Here is a 6208-nt window from a genome sequence, read left to right on the forward strand (position 1 = left end):
ACAAAAACTGCATCCGCCATTCTGACAATAACTCAAATGTGACATACTTTGCTTTTCAAGCTGCGTGGGAGTTTGCAGAGCTCCTACTTACGATGTTTCTCTAACTAGATGGAAAGTTCTCGCCATTAGAGGGGTCGGACATCAGCAAGTCTGCGAAAACAGATAAATGACAATGCTCAACAGGACACTGCTCTGTTCTAATGAATTAAACCACAGACGTTCCCCTAGACTATGCAGATGAAAATTTAACAAACACTAAAACTTGTTTTTCCGGCGGTTGTGAAAAAGAGATATAAAGTCATTTTATGACATAGTATTGTTCTCGTATATATTAATCAAATAAAATAAATGAAAAATTTGTAGTTCACAGTTATCATTTTCTGTCATCCTTTTACTTTTTTCTCCCACCTCTCTGTATGGATTGTCTCAGTTAATTCAAAATGAAGTTCACTCTTCAAATGCATACATGGTGGCCAGTTTATTAGGCACACCTGGCCACTAGTCCCATTTCTCTCTCAGAGATGTCTTAGTCGCTGAATGATTCCTAAGAGTTTTTCTTTTTCATATTAATATGATGGCTGTTGGAAGCAGGAAGATGGGTACAGTGTGGTCTTAAATAAGTGCATGTGGTTAGTAACAACATTCAGGTACTCAGTGGCCTTTAAACGATGTTCAATTGATACAAAGTGGTGCCTATTCCGCTCACTATTGCACCATCACCAGCAGCCTGAGCCACTGATCCACGACAGGATGGATTCAGCTTTCTGTGTTTTTAACGCAAAGATCTGCCCCTATAGAGACTCAGGGGCAAGGTAAGTTTTTGTCAGTCTCTAATTGTCCAATTTTGGTGAGCCTGTGCAAACTATAGGGACAGTTTTCTGTTCTTAACATTCAGCAGCGGCACCTGCTGAATGTAGTTACCTTAAAATCCATCTGCTTTAAGGTATAGCGTGTTGGGTCAGGACTCCTTTCATACCTTGGTTGTAAGAAGTGTGGGGTTTTTTTTTGAGTTATGGTTACCTTCTGATCATCTCAATAAACTGGATTTCATCTCCTTTTTCTTTTTTTTGTAAATATGAGGGATTGTTGTGCATGAAAATCATGAACCAGTATAGTACTAGTCATAAGTATGCAGTAAAGTTCCATAATATAATGCAAATCTATCATTTTTTTAATTACTACTGCATGCTTTATGTATGCAACAAATAACTCCCTGTACTGCAATAAGCCTTTAGTGATTATTTATGTAACATCCATTCAGCTTCTCTATGCCTGAAATCCAATTATAAATACTTGCTTAACGCAAAATAAAGTGATAATAAGGCGGTCTAGTCATTACTTAACTACAGCTAAGCTAAGTTGTCTCAGTGCCACAACAGGAGACACTGACTAGAAGTAACTTTTTCAATAAAACATTGTTTTTGAATTAGAAAACAATGGAGTTGGCGAGGACAGGAGGTTCTCTTCGAGTAGCTGGATTACTTATTAAACTGGGTACTTGATTACAATGAACCCATGTTTGCTATAGGTTCATAGCAACCACTATGAACCCAATGATTTTTTGTTTTTTCATTTGTAACTAAAGTTGTTTATCACAAAGGTCACCACATCTGTTTCATTTGTACAATGTTGCTTTTGTCATTTCTTTGCATCACCAAGTGCAAATGTCAATTCTTTTCTTTGATTTATTGCGTTAAGGGCTGCACAAGGGAACTGTTTTTTAGTGCTTTCATCTCATTGCAAGAAAATCCTGGATTCAGAGCCCAGCTGGGGTCATGAGCACATTTGGGATCTCATTGGTTCCTTTGGCTTCCTCCCTCTGTTCTCCCTCCATTTGAGGTTAATGGTCTCTCCATCTTGTCTGCAGTGTTGAATGTGTGTATCGGCACGGTTGTGTGTCTCTCTATTGCTCTACAGTGGACTGGTGGTGCCTTGGGTGTACTCCAAATTTCGTCTATTGATTACCGGAGGAACCAGTTCCCCATGCGAACCTGTAAGGTTTAAGCAGGTACTAAAAATGGATTGATGAAGACAAAACACAACACGACTTGACTCGCTTTTTTTTTATTCAGCAATGTTTTACACATTAATCTACTCAGTTGATAAAATTTGCTCTTAAAAAAACAGGACAATCTAAACAAACTTTGTATTCAGAGCTGCATAAAAAAAAAAAGAATCCCCTTTCAGACCAGATCCTTTTAGGATTTCTTCCTAATGACATCATCCTGTCTGGACGTAAGCTACGTAATGGACCTCTAGCTGCTTTCAGACATTACAACATACTCTTTATCTCAGCTCCAGTACAACGATACAGTCACAGAATAATAATATGAGCATTAAAGGACAAATACTTTCAAAGTAAAATAATATGAACACCTCTACTGTATCTGCAACCTCATTTAGTTTGACTTTTACCTCTACTCATTACCAAGTATTTCTTCTAGTATTAATGTAAAAGTCAAGACTGCAAAGAAACGAGTGCACTAGAAATGTTCACGCATGACCAATTAGTGTTTTAACAGATTTTACACAGAAGATAATACAATGGAAAAATACCCCTTGAACTTTTTCATAGTTCATCACATTATGACCACCAGCTTAAATTGATTTCATAAGGGTTTAATGTAGCAGACAAGCACAAAATAAAGTGAAACAACAGCGATGCATGGTTTACAAATAAAAACGTTAATAGTGCTTACATGCTTTTGGGTTCAGCTCTCTTTACTCTAACAAACGGCATCGTGAAGACAAAGAAAAGCAGAAATCCACAGCAAACACTTCAGGGAGAAAAGTGCTGAGAAGTTTAACCAGATGTAGACTAATGTCAGGTATTTGCCGTCAACCAGAGATCCACAGCTACTGAGGAGAATATGAGGACTATTGCATTAGTTGGACATTCCCCAAATCTGGCTTTTATTGTTAGATTGACAAGAAAGAACCCATCAACGGAAGAACGCCTTAGGAAGGCTTGTTTAAAATTTGTGGGGGACACAGAGAACTTGTCGAAGAAGGTAGTGCAGTCAGATGAAGGCTAGGTTTGAAAGACCTTACCCAAGCTGCAATGCGGGAGCATCATCCTGTGAGGAGGACTTTGAGCAGCAGCGAGAGCATACTGAAGCTGGTCAAAGTTAATGAGAAGTTGGGATGGAGATAAGTACGGGGCAGTCCTGGAAGAAAACCTGTTGGTGGTGTTGAAAGATTTAAGAAGTCTCCCTTTTAGCAGAAAATGACACAACAAAGCCGCAGTGGGATTATTTATATCAAAGCACATCTGTGTTAGATTGGTTTCTGATTGCAATGTAACAAAAATATATAAAAAAAAAAAAAAAAGCAACATGAACACTTTGGAAAGGCACTGTGGATATATGACATTTTGTAGATGTTAAACCCTTTTTTGTGTAAATGGAGATACATCATAATTTTTAAAAAACTTTTAAAAAATGCGTATAGTTGCACCGAGCCGTTGCTCTCCAGCTACCCTGGAGTTTTGAAACCATAAATTTCACTTTGACTTCTGCTAATTCCTGTTGTTCTCAACAGTGTTTGTGCCACACTGATACACATTTGCACTTATGTAAAAGTGTACTCGTTAGTCATCCTGTCATAAAAGCAGTGACAGCATGAACAATAAACATACCTCATCCAAAACAAGGCTTTTTGTCTGTCTAAAAGAAATAGTGTTGGCAGCCAGAACCCCTAACAACGCAGTCCACCCCATACTCACACATACACACGCACACACACGCACACACACACACACACATACTTAAACTGCAGTACATGTAGCACGGCGTAACACAGCTTCTTTATGCCTGTCTGATTATAGTAGATGATAAAGTGGCGGAGAATTAGCCTATGTAGCAGACCATCTGAAAGCGAAAGCAGAGCGAGATGCTGGAAAGAGAAGAAGAGGGAGGGAATTAAGAAGGTGCAGAGGACAGGAAGGAAAGAAAAGGAAAAATAAATGTGATCAGCTGGCTCTTCCAGCCCAGCCATGAAATCCTAACTCAGGTAAATATGGACATTTCACACACCTATGCACAGTAGTTAAGTATCCTCTTCTCTGATGTTCACACAATGCGCAGAGAGACAGCTCAGCATGACACCAGATGGTCTAAATTCTCTCACACATGTTGGTGTACACACACTCACACACACACACACACACGCACATACCCAGACTAGCAAGATTGTGTTACTGGTGAATTTCTCTGCTTGTTTAGACGCCACACGAGCAGAGGGAGGCTCGTTCCAGCAGCTTCTCGATGCATAATTAACAGGCCCGGTTTGGCACCTGGCACCCCCAGAGGTCGCGGCGTCCTCTCCATTAGCCCGGCGCCAATCAGCCTCTGGATCACCTGAGCGCGTCCTTGTCCCAACAGCAGATTGCCCAGAGGACATCAGTCACATTATACAGCCCAATCAGCAGCTGAGGCTCACACAAAGGCTTGAGCAAAGACAGCAGGAGATGGAAGACAGCGGCGGTGTCTCCCAAATGAAGCCCGGCTGCCACTCAGGGGGGGTCGCAGAGGGCACGACAAAACACACACCGCACAAGGACGCGACCTTGTACACGAGCAAAACAGCCCCATCACGGCGCAGATCAAAGAAAGAACATTCTGACGGACACAAACTAATTCAGCCCTAATGTTGGGCGAAATACATCAAGGTCTTTGCCCGGCGCAGGTTATATTAGTCCGTCTATTAAACGGGATTTGTTGCAATAATCCCTCTGATGGGTGCAAATATGTTTCTTTTAAATGCCATTCCCGTCCAGGTCAGTATAATAGTGTTTCTGAAAATGCCACAGCAGGCGTCACCAGTTTTAATTTATCTTAGACATTCCGTGGCATTTTGTTGAGACGTGTCGAATGAGTTTTTTTGCCACATCAATAAGAAGTGTGTGAACTTTTGCTGGTGAACCGACAGCCCACCTCCGCTGGCGAAGTAATAGAATCTAACGCAGAGCCCGGCACCTCTGCCACCGCAGTCATATTAGTTCTGGTGCAGCAACACTAAATACTTCAATCAGTAATAGCTTCGGTCTGATGAAATATCTAGAACAACGTCCGGAGCTCACCAAGCAATCTATTTGTTTGCTCCCAGGCTGCAGCACTACATCTCTGGGCTCACATTGACCTGGAGCCGGGGTCCCACAAACAGAACTGAAAGACTCCCTTTGAGAAGGGGCCGCCGCTGTGACAGGCAGGAGAAGGAGGGGTTTGAGGACGGGGAAGCCAGGTCGGGGGTTCTGAGTTGAGAGTCCCTGAGCTCCTGTTTTCCAGCTTGGAGTGATGGGCTCTAGAGAGATGAAAGCCCCTCAGTCTCTGTGAATTGAGCTCTAGACAGGTCCCACAAAACTTGATGTGCTAACACAGAGCCTCCTTCAAAGAACTACAGAATGACCGCTTTCAATTGGCAGGCCTATTGTTTTTGTTTAGAGAGCCAGTGGTTGACTTTTGCAGGGCGACAATACACTGGACACATGCCATTGTTGAGGCTGAGCTGAAGGCTTCATTCAGTAGATTTAATGCTATTTTTAGATTGCAAATTTAACTTTTGTTTCCAACTTTGGCTTTGAATGGAAATCTCTAGCCTTAAAGAAACATTGAAATATGTTTAAATACTTAACAAAACGCACTTCTGTTAAGTTTTGGTTGAAAGATCCAAGTACTTCCCAGTATATAATAATTAAAATTCTTGCTTTAAGCCTGTGACAAATTGCATTGTTCACCAAGTAAAAATCAGACACAAGCCTTAGAGTAAAATCATATTTTATGGCAGCAGAATAATCTCACACAGAAATATTAAGAAAAATACAATTATTTTTTTTCATTATTGTATTTCACATTGACTATTATTTTATGCATTTATTTAAAAAAAACAGACATACTCTTATTGGCTAAAAAAGAATAAATTAAAATTTCTCTGTAATAAGTGCAACAATAAGTGCTTTTTTTTAGTTGAAAGTTGGTATAGAATAATAATAATCAATAGACTGCAGGAGAACGCAAAGCAATTCAGGATTTTTCAGCATTCAAAAGCTTATTTGGCTGGAACACTAATGCCGATGAAAACAAACAAATTTCAAGTGAAATTAAATTAAAAAGTAAAGTGAGTTTAATCTAACAATAGGGAGTGTAATACAGAACCAGGATTCATCGACTTTTTTGGGGGCAAAATGAATGTACGTAGCTGAAAATAGACA

Source organism: Poecilia formosa, unplaced genomic scaffold (genome assembly GCF_000485575.1).
Source record: "Poecilia formosa unplaced genomic scaffold, Poecilia_formosa-5.1.2 Scaffold153, whole genome shotgun sequence".
In the NCBI taxonomy this organism is placed as follows: Eukaryota; Metazoa; Chordata; class Actinopteri; order Cyprinodontiformes; family Poeciliidae; genus Poecilia; species Poecilia formosa.